General features: G+C 46.2%; 3 long non-coding RNA genes across 3 annotated transcripts in view; 2 read left to right on the top strand and 1 right to left on the bottom strand.

The window, feature by feature from the left end:
• Positions 1–350: 350 nt before the first annotated feature.
• On the bottom strand, positions 351–16,893 carry LOC310669766. Its single transcript, XR_014507369.1, has 3 exons — positions 16,554–16,893; positions 9,563–9,717; positions 351–1,311 (listed from the first exon to the last, which is right to left on the bottom strand). It is a non-coding gene; the product is annotated as an uncharacterized lncRNA (long non-coding RNA).
• LOC310669757 lies at positions 4,236–9,962 on the top strand. Its single transcript, XR_014507360.1, has 2 exons — positions 4,236–4,514; positions 9,471–9,962. It is a non-coding gene; the product is annotated as an uncharacterized lncRNA (long non-coding RNA).
• LOC310669752 overlaps positions 13,356–18,023 on the top strand; it is a 31,936-nt gene continuing 27,268 nt past the window's right edge. The window contains exon 1 of the long non-coding RNA XR_014507355.1: positions 13,356–15,171. This is a non-coding gene — a long non-coding RNA (uncharacterized lncRNA). The remainder of the gene's footprint in view (positions 15,172–18,023) is intronic.

The following is an 18,023-nucleotide window of genomic DNA, read 5'->3' as shown; positions in this document are numbered from 1 at the left end:
TCCCCCCTCCTCCCCGTCTACTTCTCCTGGGCAATCCAGAGAGGCAGCGCTGAAGTCCCAGCAAACAATATTGCGAGTGGGCAAGTTGAGAAGGCGGGCTTGCTTTGCCTCTCCTGTGGGAGATGCACACTGTCTACTATCTGCTGGACCGGTGAAGGGCAGGGGGGTTGGCACTGATGTCCACCTTGAAGCAGAAGAAGGTGAAACATCTCATGGCCATTTTTGGGTAAAATTATATATTCCAAACAACTCACCTTAGAATCAGGAAAGAGTTAATATTTGCATTGATTCGGAGCAAGAAGAAACTGTTGAAACCTCATTCCCAAACAAGGAGCAGTTTATCTGGGTAATCATGCAAAGTATTCTGATGAAGGGGAAGATGCAGAAAATGGAAATAGAAAACAGAAGTAAACAGGCTTACAGACACATGTGGAAATGAATTTGAAAGATGAAAGGGCTAATCATAATGCAGGCCTTGATATTGGATGCACCATAACTGAGTTTCCATCTCAAAAGGAAATAGAAAAGTATATTACATCTGGGACAGGAGTTGACATTATCTTAGAATTGTCAATAAAAGCTGAAGCTGTAAAATGGTACAAGCTTTTAAGGCACATCATCAATGTTGCAGTCTTCTTAGGAGAACATGGTCTAGTATTTTCTGGTTCATCCCATTGAATTGGTAATCCAAGCAATGGAAACTTTTTAGGACTTATTGAACTGCTCTCCAGGTAGGACGTCAGGAACATGTGCTAAGTGTAGAAGAGTCCACAGAAAAGGATTGAGTGGTTTCAAGTTCATTATCTGACCTTTGACTCACAAAATGAATTTATTACAGAATGCTCAAATCTTGTGAAAAAAACACATTTTGCTTGAGAGGCAATCTGCAAAGTAGTTTGCAGTAATAGTAGATTCCACACCAGATTCTTCCCATATGGAACAAACAGCATTTCTTCTGAGATACGTACTTTTAAAATAAATGCAGTATTAGATTCAAGAACGATTTCTCAGCTTTGCAGACTGTGGCAATGAAAAAGGGGAAGAAATTGCTCAGTTGGTAACTGACACATTGAAAGAACATGCTATTCCTTTTCAATGACTGCAGAGCTCAAGCCTACAATAATGGAACAAATATGGCTGGAAAATACAATGGCTCACAAGCAAAAATACAAGAACAATGCTGAACAGAACAATGCTCATACAGAAAGTATATGTTTTACATTTTGGTATACAATGTTATAGGTGTCTGCTTCAGTCGTGTTAAGCAGTTGGCAGAAAAAACTGATTTCTTGTGGAAATATCTCACCATGCCTATAAGTGATGTGGAGAGAAAAGCTCTATCTTAGAGCAATATCCTGCTGACCTTAGTGGTGGCGATTATGGAAAATAAATGCAATATTCACCCTCAGCAAATAAAGCATTTTTTGTAATTGCACAGTTAAAGCCGTTAGATCTGTTGCACTGCTTAACAGAGTACAGACTTGGTGATCTGTTTCCAAATGTCTGTGCTAACTTAAGAATACTATGAACAATTCCAGCAACAGTAGCTTCTGCAGCGGGGTCATTTAGCAAACTTCGGTTAATTAAGAATTACTTAAGGTCTACAATGCCTCAAGGACATCTTGTGGATTTGGCCAGGCTAAGTATTGAATCAAACATTGCCAAGAACAATTAATTTTCGTGCTGTGATTTGAATTTTCCCCCAAGAGAGGCCTAAAAAGCTTCTTTTTTAAAAAAAGTAAATAATAAGTTTTCCACTTTTTCTTTATACTAATACTTTTTGCTAATACTTTTGATTATTTGATCTGCATTGCAATATAAAAGGATGATTCAACGTGAATTATTTTTCCTTATCTGTGTTGTGGCATAAACAAAGATATTCATTTCAAATGTGGTTTCTTATCTCTGACCTTATTTTATTTATGTTTATCTGTTGTTATCATGGAGTGTGCATAAGAGCGTAAGGCCTTCAATTCAGAAAAGTTAACGGAGAGCTCCACTGCAAACTTCTCTCATCTTCTGTACCCTTTTTGACCTTACAGGCTGCAGCTCATGGCATAAAACCCTAGTGGATAAAAACAGGAAGACTGCTGGAGAAGGGAAGAGGCTCAAAATAAACTTTGTATACCCCCTCCTCCTGATAATATTCTTCTCAGAGGCCCTGGCCTACCATCACCATGGGAGCCAGTGTGGCGTAGGTATGGAACCTGGCAGGGTTCAAATCCCTCCCTCCCCCCTGCCGCCGCCACCACCCAGTCAGTCATGGAGCTTACTGGGTGAGCTCACTCTCAGTCTAACCTATCACACTGGGTAGTTGTGAGGATGAAATGGGGGGTGGGGGAGAGGAGACATATGTATGTCACCTTGAACTCCCTGAAGGAAAAAGTGTGATATAAATAAAATAACATAAACAAGAACTTCTCTGAAGTGTCTCTAGATGCTGAGTGAACAAGTCAATAGAACGTACCTCATTTTTCCGTGTATAAGACTAGGTTTCCCCCCTAAAAAATAATGTCCAAAATTAGGGGGTGTCTTATACATGGATAGTGCCGAGGGTGGATTTTCTTAAATCTGGGTCCCCCCAAATAGGGGTGTCTTATAGATTGGAAGTTTTGTGTGGGGGCCATGCAGGTGTCTGATCTGATCCAACTAAGGCCTCCTTTCATTCTGTCCATGGAGAGAACCTAAGAAGAGCCCTGCTGGATCAGGCCAAAGGCCTAACTTGTCCAGCATCCTGTTCTCAGAGTGGCCATCAGGATGCCCATATGGGGAAACCCACAAGCAGGACCTGAGCACAACAGCAGCTCTCCCTCTTGTGGCTTCCAGCAACTGATGTTCAGAAGCACTGCTGCCTCCAGCTGGGGAGGCAGAGCATAGCCATCAAGAGCCACATTCTCCTCCACAAATATGTCTCATCCTCTTTTAAAGACATCCAAGTTGTGTTGACCATCTCTGCCTCCTGTGGATGGGAGTTCCATAGGTTAAATCTGTGCTGTGTGAAGAAGCCCTTTCTTTTATCTGTCCTGAATCTTCCAACATGCAGCTTCATTTTTGTGTGTCAGGAACTTCTTCTTTTTTGCCAACTTTTTGCTTTGTCCCACCAAAGTTTTTAATGCCAGACATTGTGTCAGTTGCAAATCTGACAACTCCGGGAGTTGTTGAGCTGTCACTGGAAACATGAAATGTGTGGTTTGCTTTGTTTTTGTATCGCCACATATTTTACAATGTTGACTTTTTGTTATGGACAACGGCCAAGACTAATAAATGAAACTAACAATGGATGGGGGGCTTGCCAACTTTTTTGCCCTCGCACGGTTCCTCTGCCTAGGACAGGTGCACAGCAGACCACGGGCAACTTCTCCACGCTGGCTATTGCTATGCCCAGCTGCACCTCTATCTGGTTTGGGATAGCCTAACTTCTGTTGTCTATCCTTTGGTAACCTCTAGGTTAATTACTGCAGTACATTATATGTGTGGCTGCATCTGAAGATGGTTCGGAAACTTCAGCTGGTACAGAACTCAGCAACTAGGTTGCTTACTGGGGCAAGACAGTTTAAGTATATAACATCAATCCTGGCCTGACTGCACTGGCTGCCAATGAGTTACTGAGCCCAATTCAAAGTGTTAGTTTTGACCTATAAAGATCCATGCAGACCCTGTGATCATCATCTGAGACCTTTTAGTCCAATGGCCCATTTAGTCCAACCTCCTCTTCTCATGTTGGGTGACTAGATGCCCATGATGGGAAGCCCACAAGGAGGACCTGGTCACAAAAGGAAGAAGAAGAAGAAGAGTTTGGATTTGATATCCCACCTTTCACTCCCTTTAAGGAGTCTCAAAGCAGCTGACATTCTCCTTTCCCTTCCTCCCCCACAACAAACACTCTGTGAGGTGAGTGGGGCTGAGAGACTTCAAAGAAGTGGGACTGGCCCAAGGTCACCCAGCAGCTGCATGTGGAGGAGCGGGGACACGAACCCGGTTCCCCAGATTACGAGACTACCGCTCTTAACCACTACACCACACTGGCTCTCCTGCAACACTCTGCTGCATTTTGCAGCAACTGGGATTCAGAATCTTTACGGTCTCCACCTGTAGCAGGCAGAGCATAGGCAAAGAGTTTGTGGTAGCTCAGAAGCTGACACCCTCCTTGGGGCAGCAGAGCTCTATGGAAACAAAGGTGACATCACAAAAGGAAGGAGGAGAAATGGAAAGGAGTGATCCTCTTTCCTCCACAAGAACCGCACCCTTTCCTTTTACAAGGCTCCTGTCAAAAGAGAAGAGGCTGCCCTGCTGGCTAATGATGTTTTTAGGCACCTTGGTGTGTTCTACAAATGTCAACCTCAGGGAGGTGCCCTGAAAGTGGGCCCTGAGGCCATGTTGCTGAACGGACTTCTTGCTCGAAAACAGGCCTCTCCAGAGCCCAAGAGAAAAGATATTGCTGGACAGAGAGACATGATGCCAGCAACCTTTCAAGGGCATGACCTGCTGCAGTTTCTGGACTTCTGAGTAAACAGGTAGGAAGGGGCTGCCCACTTGTAAACCCATGGCAGATGGCCACCCAACCGCTGCTTAAAAACATCCGGTGAAGGAGAGTCCACCACCTTCCAAGGGAGTCTGTTCCACTGTTGAACAGCTCTTACTGCCAGAAAGTTCTTCCTGATGTTCAGCTGGAATCTCCTTCTTGTATCTTGAATCCTACCCTCTGGAGCAGGAGAAAACAAGCTTGGCCCATGCTCCATAGGGCTATCACATCTCCTCTCAGTCTCCTCTTTTCCAGGCTAAACATACCCAACTCCCTCAACCATTCCTCATGAGGCTTGGTTTCCAGACCCTTCATCATCTCAGTTGCCCTCCTCAGGACTCATTCTAGCTTGTCCAATGTGTTTCTGAAACTGGGGTGCCCAGAACTGGACACACAACTCCAGGTGGGATGTGGCCAAGGCAGAATAAAGCAGTCCTATTGCTTCCCTTGATCTGAAGACTATACCTCTGTTGGTTGCAGCCTAGTATTACATTAGCTTTTTTTGCTGCTGCATCACACTGTTGACTCAGGACAAACTTGTGGTCTACTAACACCCCTAGATCCCTCTAACGTGTGCTGATGTCATGCCTGGTGTCCCCCATCCTATCCAGCACCTCTTCCCACTTGTGAATCCCTTCTTAAAGGATGGGGAAACTTACACAGAGAGATTCTGCTAGTGAACTGATTCTGATCCAAGCAGCTGTTGCAGATAATCATAACTTGACTCCTTTATCCTTTCTCTGCTCCCTTGTCCAGGTCCTCTTCAGTTGCAGGGGGAAGTCATGGGGTGTGTGTGTAATTTTCTCCCAGCCTCCCAGAATATAACTGCCTGGAGTTGTATTTAATGAGTTTAGCCAAAATGGGCTGGCTGGAGTGCCTTCTTCCTGCAAGGCAATGGAGGAACTCAATGGCAGACCGATGTGGCCCAGACAATGCCTGCCATTGTCCTGCCTGCTCTGTCTGCCAAGGCTCAGCCAAGGGATGAATGGGGCTTGTTTCTGCCGTGGGTTGCTGGCTTATTTATTTATTTGCTTGTTTAAAATGTTTCCACCCCGCCCCCATCCTAGAGGCAGCTCACCACCATTGTTAAAACAACAACGCCCACTCTTTATTAAAAACACACACACACGCTGCACAATCAAAACAACGAGGTGGCATTCAACCTTGCATGCAGGAGCTCAGGTTCAGTCCCCAATAGCATCTCCAGGTAGGGCCAGGAAAAGACTCCCTGCCTGAAACCCTGGAAAACTTCTGCTTCCAGTCAGACAACACTGAGCTAGATGGACTATTGGTCCGAGTATAAGACAGCTGCTTATTTAAACCATCCATTTCTTTAGAACAGGGGGAGGCAACCTAAGGCCCGGGGGCCGGATGCAGCCCAATCACCTTCTCAATCCAGCCCGTGGGCGGTCTGAGAATCAGTGTGTTTTTACATGAGTAGAATGTGTCCTTTTATTTAAAATGCATCTCTGGGTTATTTGTGGGGCATAGGAATTCGTTCACCCCCCCCATATAGTCCATCCCACCACATGGTCTGAGGAACGGTGGACCCGCCCATGGCTGAAAAAGGTTACTGACCCCTGCTTTAGAACCTTGAGGACTGGAATCTTTATTTTAGTTTGGAGGAAGATGTGCCACAGCTCAGTGGTGCAGCATCTGTTTTGCATGCAGCAGATCCCAGGTTCCATCCCTGCTGGCATATCCAGGTAGGGCTGGGATTGTCCCCTGCCTGAAACCCTGGACAGACACTGCCAGTCAGTGTGGGCAACACTGAACTAGGTGAACCAACAGTCTGGCTCCGTGTTTGGTTTTAGCTCAGCGGAGAGCTGCTGCCAGTCTGTGTATGCAATACTGAGCTAAATGGACCTATGATCTGCAACTGAAGCCGCACATTACAAACATCTGAAACGCTACAGAGTCGCTGCTGCCAGTCAGTGCGTGCCATACTCAGCAAGATGAACCAAGGGTCTTCTGATTCTGTACAAGGCAGCTTCCTGTGTTCCCACTGCCTAAGTGGCTCCTTGCTTAGACTCAGCATGATGTGTCTGAGTCTCCACAGCTTCTGTGATCAGATCCTTACCAACAACCCTGGGTGCTAGGCCTCTCGCATCTGCATTTTGACAGGTGGGAGGGTGCACGGCAGGCCACCCACAAGGGCGCTGGGTTGGGAGCAGGCTTTCCCAGGCTCTGCTGCAGCACCCATCCTCTCTCCCCACCCTTCCAGGATCTTATTGCCGAGGGAGACCCTTTTCTCCCTCGCCCTTCCCTGGAAAGGGCCTGTGCAAAGCCTGGATGGGTGCCAGGGGGAGGGGCGACGGGCAGGTGGCAGCCTGAGCTGGCACTTCCTTCATCCCTGCCCTTGCCTGAGCCACCATGATTTGAAGCCCCACAAGGCCTCTTGAGGGCAAATATTCTCTCGGCTGGGCGGGATCTGCCCAGACTCATCCCGGGAGCGACGTGGAACCGGAGACAGAGGAACGTTCCCACCGGAGCGCTTCCAAGTCCGTGGCTCGAGGCACTGTGTTCTTGGAGGGAGAAAGCAATAAACAGGTGGATGCAGGAACACCTGCCAGGTCCAGCGGACAGTCTCAACATGTGTAGGTATGGCCTACGGGCCAGGGGAAAGGCGGTGGCTTTGAGTTAAAGAGGAAGCCTTCTGAGGTTGTGAGCCACTTGGCTGCTTGGATCCTGGTAATGGTGGCCCCGAGCACCAGTCCTTTAATGAGATGGGTGTTTCCAGAACTCCAAGGCAGCTTTCATTTGAGGGTGGAAAGATAAAGAAATAAATCACTGGAGCAGGGTGTCAAGGACTTCTACACCTGGGGCTACAAGCCAGCCGGGCTCTCCTACAGTCAACACACAGTTGCTCCACCAGAACAAGGACATTCCTCATCATCTCAGGGATTTTCTACCTGAGAAGTTTTTACCCATGGGGCAACCGTTGAGCTTGTATTGCTGGAACAGGGGTGGCCTTTCTGTGGCCCCACAGGCCTTATCCAGCCTGCTGGTTGGTTCCTTGTGGCTTCCACAAGATCCACAGACAACCCCCACAGAGGGCTGTAGCTCAGAGGCGGAGCACCTGCTTTGCATGCAGAAGGTCCCAGGTTCATTCCCTAACAGCATCTCTAGGTAGGTCGGGGGAAATGTCCCCTGCCTGGAACCAAGGGGAGCCATTGCTGCCTGTCAGAGTTGACAGTCCTGAGCAAGATGAGCCAATGGTCAGACCACTGATCCATCCAGCTCAGTACTGTCTGTGCTGACTGGCAGCGGCAGCTCCTCCAGGATTTTCAGACTGGGAAGCGTTCCCAGCCCTACCTAGAGATGCCACCAGCAACTGAACCTGGGAGCTTCTGCGCGCATATCTGGGACTCTACTAAGGAGCTATGGCCCTTCCCTTAAACATGAAGCGAGGTTCTAGTCATCGTTCTGAAGCAAGGGTGGAATTGAATAGGAGCATACTACAGAGTCAGACCATTGGTTCTTCTAACCAATGTGACTCTCCAAGGCTCCAGGTGGGGAACATCTACCTGGAGATGCTGGAAACTGAATGTGGACCTTCTGCATGTAAAGTGTAACAATAAGATCAAGCAGTTGCATCCAGCTAAGCTGCACTTGAGAGTAGATCCATTGAAATTAAGGGGCCTAAATTAGACTCCAACCCAAACCTTATTTCAAAGTGATATTTTCTTCCTTTCTCCCCCTTCTCATAGCGCTGGAGCTGTCCCTACGCCTGAGCCTCCGTCTGACGGAGGCAGCATATCAGGGCCCTTTGGGCCCCCCTGTGATAGGTGTCCTTTGTGTTCCTCCCGCTATGTTTCACAGGAAGGAGGTGCCATGGCATCAGGCTGATAGCCTAGAGGAGGAGGAAGTCTGGATATTGTCATAGGGGACGGATATGGGATTGGCAGAGCAGTTGGTCTCCTCCTTGGGTTCAAAATTGGGAGGGGAAGCACCGGAGATGTGTGTGAGAGAGTCCAAAACTTGCAAGCTAAATCTAAAGTTATTTGCTTCAAGCAAATGAGGGATCTCTTGCAAGCACACTCCAGAAAATAATATAATCCACATGTGATGCACCTTCAGCTAATGGTATTTTGCAAATTCTGCCATCCAGCTTTTGAGGGTGGTTTTATATCAGGGGTAGGGACGCGGGTGGCGCTGTGGGTTAAACCACAGAGCCTAGGAGTTGCCGATCAGAAGGTCGGCGGTTCAAATCCCCGCGACCGGGTGAGCTCACGTTGCTCGGTCCCAGCTTCTGGCAACCTAGCAGTTTGAAAGCACATCAAAGTGCAAGTAGATAAATAGGTACCGCTCCTGCGGGAAGGTAAACGGCATTTCCGTGCGCTGCTCTGGTTCGCCAGAAGTGGCATAGTCATGCTGGCCACATGACCCAGAAGCTGTATACTGGCTCCCTCGGCCAATAAAGCGAGATGAGCACTGCAACCTCAGAGTCGGTCACGACTGGACCTAATGGTCAGGGGTCCCTTTACCTTTTACCTTATATCAGGGGTACCCAAGCTTTCTTTAGCCTGAGGTCTATATTCACATATGGCAGCAGTACAGGCGCCACACAGTACTCATTCCACACTTGTAAGGAATCAGTCTTTTAGCATGGCAGCAGCTACACAGAATGATAGAATTACAGAGTTGGAAGGGACCCTGAGGATCATCTAGTCCAACCCCCCTACAATACAGAAATATGCAGCTGTCCCTTAAGGGGATCGAACCTGCAACCTTGGGGCTATCAGCACCACGCTCTAACCAATTGAGTTATCCATACACGTTGGAACTCCCTGTTGACATCAGGTGGCCACCTTTGCTGCACTCTTTTTGGAGCTTGCTTAAAAAAATTTTGTTTAGGCAAGTGTATCCAGACACATGTAGAAGTTACATATGTTTTTATGTCTTGTTAGCTACAGTTGATTTTAATTCAAACATCTCTTTTTAATAGGTTCTCCTCCAAAATGTTAATGCTTTATTTTATAGCCTTAAAGGGCTCAGGACTGCAAACCTCAAGAACCACCTCTCTCCATACAAACTTACCTGGACCCTGAGAACATCTTCTGAGGTCCTTCTTTGTGTGCCCCTCCTGAGAACTCTTGAGGGTGGAAACACAAGAACAGGGCCTTTTCTGCAGTGGCTCCCCATTTGTGGAATACTTTCCCTAGCGAGGTTCAGCTGGCGTCTTCACTGTACACCTTTAGGCGAAAAACGTTCCTCTTAAAAACCAGGCCTTTGTCTGATTGACATCCGATGTCCTTTTAAAATATGTTGTGGGAGCAGGCATAATTAATTGGGTTGTCCTTGTTTTTGTTTTTATAATGTATTTTCTGTTTTTTTATATTGTGATTTTATGTTGTGAACTCCCCTAAGATCTACAGGTATATGGTGGTATACAAATTTAATAAATAAATAAAAATAATAAAAATAGTTTTGTACACTGCTTAGAGATTTATTTTTTTTAAGTATCAAATGGCATATAAATGTTGTTAAATAAAAAAGCACTCTGCTCCAGTCTGGCTACTTGCAGCCAGAGGGAGGATCTGTTCCACAGTGCCATCACTGCAGGTGGCCAAGGGGAGGTACTGCAACTGTCAGATCAGCAGAGTCAGGCAGCTCCAGGGGCCAGGAAGATTTGGCCTGGTGCCATAAACTGCTGGCCTTGAGCAACTTTTGACACAATGACAGACTGAAGCTCTGCTTTCTTTATAGCTCTAAAAAAGGTTGCCATCAACCATCCTGTCTATGTCCCTGCTGCAATACTGAACTGAATTTGGCAAAGCTGGGCTCGGCTAGTTTTATTTTGTTTGTTTTGGATATTTAACCATGATATCCCATACTTTCTTTCTTTTTTCTTTTTTGCAACTTTGGGGTCATGCTGGACACCTTCAAACTATGCTGGCAAAGCAGCCTTGGCCTTCAAATAAATTTTGGCTCAAGACTCTTTGTACGCTGAAGCCTGGGATTTAGTCACATTCCACATTTTGCATTCAAATGAAACCATCAGAGACAATCCAACAAGCTTGCAATGTTTTGATTTGAGGATGGCTGGAGGCTAAAAAAAAAAAAAACAACGCACAAGAAATCCTCCGCTGAAGAATCAAACTCCTCCTTGGAACAATAACAAAGGTGACATCATCAATATCACCACTGGACTTCCTTTGTTATGGAAGGAGGTAATTAATGAGACAACAAGTGTGCTCTGGACTGCTTGCAATCTCAAATTATCACTGTTTACATGCTTTGCTGCTTTTTTTTTTTTTGCTCATAAATGTCCCTTTGATGTTACAACGGGTTTATTTTTACCCAGCCATTGCCTGTCGCAACAGCTGCTATAACCCCCTTTAGTCCTTCCTGGGGTAGAAACAGCAAAGAAGACCAGCCTTCTCAGTAGGAAGAATGGGACCATGGGGATGAGCAGTCAATTTTTTTAAAGAAAGGACGTCTGGTTTAAAAATAGGCCAAAAAGTTAGGTACCTGGGAATTTGGTTGACTATTTGAAAATAATTATATTAAATTGTGGAAGGAAGTTAAGAAAGAGTTGGAGATATGGGGAGAATGAAACTCCCCCTGTTAGGCAGAATTTCAACCATTAAAATGAATATATTGCCTAGGATGCTGTTTTTATTCTAATCAATCCCAATTGTAAACAATTTAAACTGCTTCAAAGAATGGAAAAAAGATATCTCTAAATTTATCTGGCAGGGGGGAAAATCAAGAATTAAACATAAAATTATGATAGATACTAAAGAAAGAGGGGGCTTTGCTCTGCCAGATTTGCATGTGTATTATGAGGCAGCTTGTTTGTGTTGGTTAAAAAATGGATTGTATTGGACAATTGCAGACATCTTAGATTTAGAGGCTCATGACTTAAAATCCGGCCGGCATGCATGTCTCTGGTATGGGAAGGCTAAAATCTACAAGAGTTTTATAAACCATATCCTTAGGAAGAATCTGCATAGAGTCTGGGAGAAATATAAAAATTTGCTGGAAAGAAAAACACTATGGCTATTTCCCATTGAAGCAATTATGATTAAGAGAGTTAATATGGACGGACAATGGGCGAATTACAGGGAACTGCTGGATTTTACAGTGGAGGAACCCAAACTGAAATCAATGGAAAATTTAAGAAGCCACGTTATGGATTGGTTATCACCAGTTATACAATATGTTTAAATTGGATAGAAAGAATGGATTTCTGGATCAAAGATCCCAATTTGAAAAAGAACTTTTACAAAAAAAGGATAAACTTTTGTCTAAAATGTATAATTTTATACTAGAATGGGAAACAAAAGATGAGCTTGTTAAAGCTTCAATAACACACTGGGCAATAGATTTGAAAGTTTACAGTAAAATATGCCAGGGATGTATATGCAAAATGAAAGACAAGAAGGGAAGTCATTGGATATTTTAAAGTTTGTAAAATATTTATTTGAAATTGTAAAATTGAAAATTTTAGGAAGAATTTCAGTGATTAAAATGAATGTATTGCCAAAAATGTTATTTTTATTTCAGTCAATCCCAGTGATGAACAATGTGAGCTGGCAAAGAATGGCAAAATGATATTACAAGATTTATCTGGAAAGGGAAGAAACTGAGAATAAAATATAAACTTTTTACTAACATTAAAGATAGAGGAGGTTTCTCTTTACCAGATTTAAAATTATACTTTGAGGCAGCCTGCATTTGCTGGATTCGGGATTGGATTAAATTAAAGAATATAGACCTGTTAGACTTGGAAGAGCATGATATTTGGTTGGCATGCATATTTATGGTATCAGAAGGTGAAAATCCACAAAGGATTTCATAACCATATAATAAGAAATGCAATTTTTAAGGTATGGGAGAGATATAAAGATTTAATAGAACAAAAAACACCATGGTGGATATTCCTAGTAGAAGCAACATCTTAAAAAAAGGTAAACACGAGGACAAAATGGCCAACATATAGAGAGCTGTTAACAGAAGTGGATAACCAATTAAAGTTAAAAGAATTTGCGGAAATTATAGAGAAGGTAACAGATTGGTTACAGTATTATCAAATAAAATGATAAAAAGAAAGGATTTAGCTATACAATATCAAGATTTCAAAGAGAAAATGTAGAAGATAATATAAAATTACTGTCAAAAATGTATAATTTGCTGTTGGAATGGGAAACCAAAGAGGAAGAGGTTAAGTGTGTAATGATAAAATGGGCAAAGGATGTGGGACATAATATACAATGGTACCTCGGGTTACAGATGCTTCAGGTTACAGACGCTTCAGGTTACAGACTCCACTAACCCAGAAATAGTACCTTGGGTTAAGAACTTTGCTTCAGGATGAAAACAGAAATCGCGCGGCGGCGGCAGGAGGCCCCATTGGCTAAAGTGGCACCTCAGGTTAAGAACAGTTTCAGGTTAAGAACGGACCTCCAGAACGAATTAAGTTCTTAACCCGAGGTAAAAAGGTAAAGGTACCCCTGACCATCAAGGTCCAGTCGTGACCGACTCTCGGGTTGCGCGCTCATCTCGCTCAAAAGGCTGGGAGCTGGCGCTTGTCCGCAGACAGCTTCCGGGTCACGTGGCCAGCGTGACTAAGCCGCTCCTGGCAAACCAGTGCAGCACACGGAAATGCCATTTACCTTCCCGCTGGAGAGCGGTCCCTATTTATCTACTTGCACTGTGAGGTGCTTTCGAACTGCTAGGTGGGCAGGAGCTGGGACCGAACAATGGGAGCTCACCCCGTCGCGGGGATTCGAACCGCCGACCTTCCAATCGGCAAGCCCTAGGCTCTGTGGTTTAACCCACAGCGCCACCAGCGTCCCATTAACCCGAGGTACCACTGTACTATTTTTCTACAGCAGGGTCACTGTCTCTAGCTTCCTAGAGCTGTCCAACCAGCATGATAGGGAAGCTAGTAGTCGTTGGGAATAAGCCTCCACACCTTTTGTACGGATTGGATGGGCTCCCAGTGTCCCTCTGGAGAAGGTGCACAGGAAAAACCCTGAGGAGGAGTTATTCTGTCTGCTCCAACGCTCAGCATTTAGGAACACTGAAAATACCAGGTCCTTCTGTTTCAAGAGAACGGGGTGTAAGTTCTGTTACATGCACTAGAACTTCAAGGAAAATGCAACTTGAGTCTCTCCGGACAAAGATATTGGAGCACTCCAAATCGTTTGCTCATGCCTATGCCCAGAAATAGTAGATATAGATGAAAGGAAACACATGCAGATCTGCATTGGTTGTTGCAATGCTTATCTATCTATCTATCTATCTATCTATCTATCTATCTATCTATCTATCTATCATCTATCTATCATCTATCTCTCCATCTATCTATCTAAGAAGGGTGGGTATCTGTGAGAGGGTGGGACTATGACTATCATGAAGGGACCTGCACTTCTGAATCTGCCCCTACACGACTGTGGCTTGGCCTCCAGCCCCAAGAAACCCCCTCACTATGGGATGCGAAAGGAGGGCAGGACATTTGCTTTGTCCTCCAGATGGTAGAAAACATTCCTGCCTTTGCACACCAGAAACTCAGCTGTGGCTGAGGAATACCAGGGGGGACGCGGAGGGTCCCAGATTGCTCCAGGATGCCCATAATAGGCCAGGAGGATGAAGACATCTGGGACAGGCCAGGGAGCAAGGCTGGGGCTCATCTCTCTCCGATTAATGTGGGAGGCTGTTCATACGCTTTCCTCCAAATCTCTGTTTACCCTCCTCTGCTGTGTAAACAGTTCTGCGGGGGTGATTGTGGAGGCTTTGAGGTGGGAGCAGCACACAGGGGCCGCTTGAGCAAATAAATAAGGCATGAATGAGGAAGTATAGGAGGCCAACGACAAGAGGTCAGAGGGCTATCAAGGAACAGGAGGGAGCGGCCATCAATCCTTGGGACAAGAGGAGCAAACAGATGGAAGGATCAGTCCGTTTCAGTTCCCTCGCTTCTTCCGAACTCAAATCCAGTTCTTCACATTTCCTCAGCAGTTTTCTATTAATTTATTATCATGATTATCATGTGATGTAGTGGTTAGTGTGCTGGACTAGGACCTGGGAGAATCTGCTTCAAATTTCCACTCAGCCATGAAACTCACTGAGGGGCATACATGATTCTCCCCACCCCCCACCCTATTTAAACCCTACAACACCCTGCGAGGTGGGTTAGGCTGAGAAGCAGTCACTGGCCCCCAATGAGCTTCATGGTTGCGTGCGGATCTGAACCCTGGTCCCTCCCAGGTGCTAGTCTGAGACTCTAACCACCACGCCACATTGGCTTGCTTCTTCCCTATTTTTGTTTTGGAACTTAATCATGGCTGGTTCTCCTTTCTATCTGTGGAAATGCCACCCTTTCAAGGCCTCTCCCTGATTTCAAAGAGATGCATCAGCCAGTCGCTAGGCCCAGTCTCTTCCGGGAGAGGGGGCTGACTGGAGCCATCAAGATCTGCTCCGAACAATCGTTTCCTTTCCCAGGCACCTTTGGGGTGGAGTGGGGGGGGGGGGGAGAGAGAATGCAGCAGTGCTTTTGAGATACAAATGGAGCAGCTGAATCAACACCTCCCTCCTCAGAGGGGTCTGCCCCTCCGAAGATAGCTGGATCCGGCCTGGAGAAAGAGGAAGTGTGAGCAGCAGGATGAAATTTATAGGGGGGCGGCCTAGGAGACTGACTTGAGGTGCTTTTAAAAAGGGCTGTCCTCTGTTGGAAGCACAAGGTCTGGGTGGGAGGGAATTCAATTCAGATTGCATCTAAAGGCAAATTGACCAAACTCTTGGAATTTTGCAGTACAATTCTTCAGCCAAGTCATGTGTGCAAAAATGCATACAAAGTGTGCATAAAATATGCATATATTGGTAAATAGCAACATATGAAGATGCATTATGTATGGGGCAATGGCTTTGCAGAAATGTGTATTGTTGTTGTTTAGTGGTCTTAGTCGTGTTATGTTATGAACATAAAGAGAGCATGGCTGCTGGATCAGACCAGTGGCCACCCAATGCCCCACAGACGTGAAGCAGCCTCCTCGGGTGGCCACCCAATGCCCCACAGACGTGAAGCAGCCTCCTCGGGTGGCCACCCAATGCCCCACAGACATGAAGCAGCCTCCTCGGGTGGCGGAATCCTGTAGGTCAGCATTCCCACCTGCCCCTGCCAGGGTTACACAGTGGTGATGGTGGCAGTGGAGGCTTACTGTGAGATCTCATGGAACTCTTGTAAGATATTACAGAGCTCCACAAGTTATTGTGGAAGTTCTACAAGATTTACAAGATCTCACGGGCAACCCTGGTAAGTGAGGCTTGGCATGGGTGGGTGGGTGTGAGATGTGGCACCTTCCCGTTTTGCCTCAGGTGGCGAAACAGGATGGTCGGGCCCTGTTCAGAAGGAAGCCCACAAGGAGGGCCCACTAGTTGTTGCTTTCTCCGTCATCTGGTAGACTGCTGCTGGGTGTTGCTGTTCTGCTCTCATATAGACCTCTCAATGGGGAGCCAAAGCTGGATCAGGCCAATGGCCCATCTAGTCCACCGTTTTGTTTTCAGAGTGGCCAACCAGCAGCTTCCAGCAACTGGAATTCAGAAACATTACCACCTCTTAATTGTGGAGGCACAGCACAGCCATCTAGGCTAGTAGCCATGGAAAGCCACATCCTCTTCCATGAATTTGCCCAATCCTATTTGAAAGCCTTCTAGGTCGGTGGTCACCACTGCCTCCTGTGGGAGGGAGTTCCACAGTTTAACGATGCACTATATATGAACAGGTCCTTTCTTCTATCTCTCCTGAACCTTCCAACATTCATTGGACTTCCACAGAGTCCCAGTGTTACGAGACAGAAGGCGATAGCTGTTCTCTGTCCACTTTCTCCACTCCCTGCATTAATCCACTCCTAGCATGTCAGATCAGATCCCTGGGCTGGAGCTCAGCCACCCCACCCCACATGACAGAGGGCCAGAGTTTCTTTGCATCTCCCTGCCTGGCTGGCGTTTGCAGCCTTCCTGGCTCCCACACCTCCCTTTCCTGCCCCGCTTTCCTCCCCGCTTCTCCAGAGAGCTTCGCCCCCACCTTAAAAGGGCTTCCTCTGAGGGCTGCTCTTGATACGGCCCACTGGAGGCCTCGCCGCCTGAACTTCCTCCGTCTGCTCCATTCCTGAGAAATCCCAGACAGTCTCTTGCAGCAAAGGCCCCCAAAGGACTGTGGGGGAAAACGCCTCCTCCTCCTCCTTCTGCAGGGCTCCAGCTTCTGCTGCAGTTGTCCTGACAAAAAGAAGAGGGAAATGTGGTGTGGGGGCACACACACCCTGTGGAATTTGCGTTTGGGGGAAGATTCAAATCACACTCAACATCTCCTCCTCCTCCTCCAGGTGTGTATGTTTGGGGGAGTGGAACAAGAATAAGTATAGGGGTAATGCTGCTGCTGCTGCTACTACTAGGTAAAGGTAAAGGGACCCCTGACCATTAGGTCCAGTCGTGACCGACTCTGGGGTTGCGGCGCTCATCTCACTATTGGCCGAGGAAGCCGGCGTACAGCTTCCGGGTCATGTGGCCAGCATGACTAAGCCGCTTCTGGCGAACCAGAGCAGCGCATGGAAACGCCGTTTACCTTCCCGCCGGAGTGTACCTATTTATCTACTTGCACTTTGACGTGCTTTCGAACTGCTAGGTTGGCAGGAGCAGGGACCGAGCAACGGGAGCTCATCCCGTCACAGGGTTTCGAACCGCCGACCTTCTGATTGGCAAGTCCCAGTCTCTGTGGTTTAACCTACAGCGCCACCCGCGTGTCCCACTAATAACAATTTATTTCATAATACAGTGGTACCTCGCAAGACGAATGCCTCAGAAGACGAAAAACTCGCAAGACGAAAGGGTTTTTCGTTTTTTGAGATGCTTAGCAAAACAGATTTCCCTATGGGCTTGCTTCGCAAGACGAAACATCTTGCGCCTTTTTTTTAAAACTGCCAATGCATTCCTACGGCAAACCGTCAATACGCAGTGGAGCTTCGCAAGATGAAAAAACTCGTAGAACAAAAAAACTCGCAGAACGAATTAATTTCGTCTTGCGGGGCACCACTGTATGTAAACACTGCTGGATTGTAAAAAGAAACACAAGCCTCAAAGCGTTTTACAAAAAAAGGTTAAAACAATTAAATGATCAATAAGAAAATTATCAATAAGTAGACTTACAAAAAGTTAAAATAACATTAAATGTTAAAATGCACACCAGCTTTTGAAGCACCTGAATTGCGCAAAAGGAGGATGTTTTTAGCAGGTGCTGGAAAGGGTATAGAAAAGGTGCCTCCTGCCAGTTGTCAATAGGCAGGGAGTTCCAAAGTGTGAATGCTACCACACTAAAATACAGTCATACCTCGGGTTGAAGTACCTTTGGGTTGAGCGTTTTCGGGTTGTGCTCCACAGCGACCTGGAAGTAACAGAACGCGTTACTTCCGGGTTTAGCTGCTTACACATGCGCAGATGCTCAAAATGACATCATGCGCATGCGCAGAAGCGGTGAATCGCGACCCGCGCACACGCAGAC

This window comes from Podarcis tiliguerta (assembly GCF_965153285.1).
Source record: "Podarcis tiliguerta genome assembly, chromosome: Z".
Classification (NCBI taxonomy): domain Eukaryota; kingdom Metazoa; phylum Chordata; class Lepidosauria; order Squamata; family Lacertidae; genus Podarcis; species Podarcis tiliguerta.
Note: the sequence above shows the minus strand (reverse complement) of the source record. Positions and strands in the feature narration are given on the sequence as shown.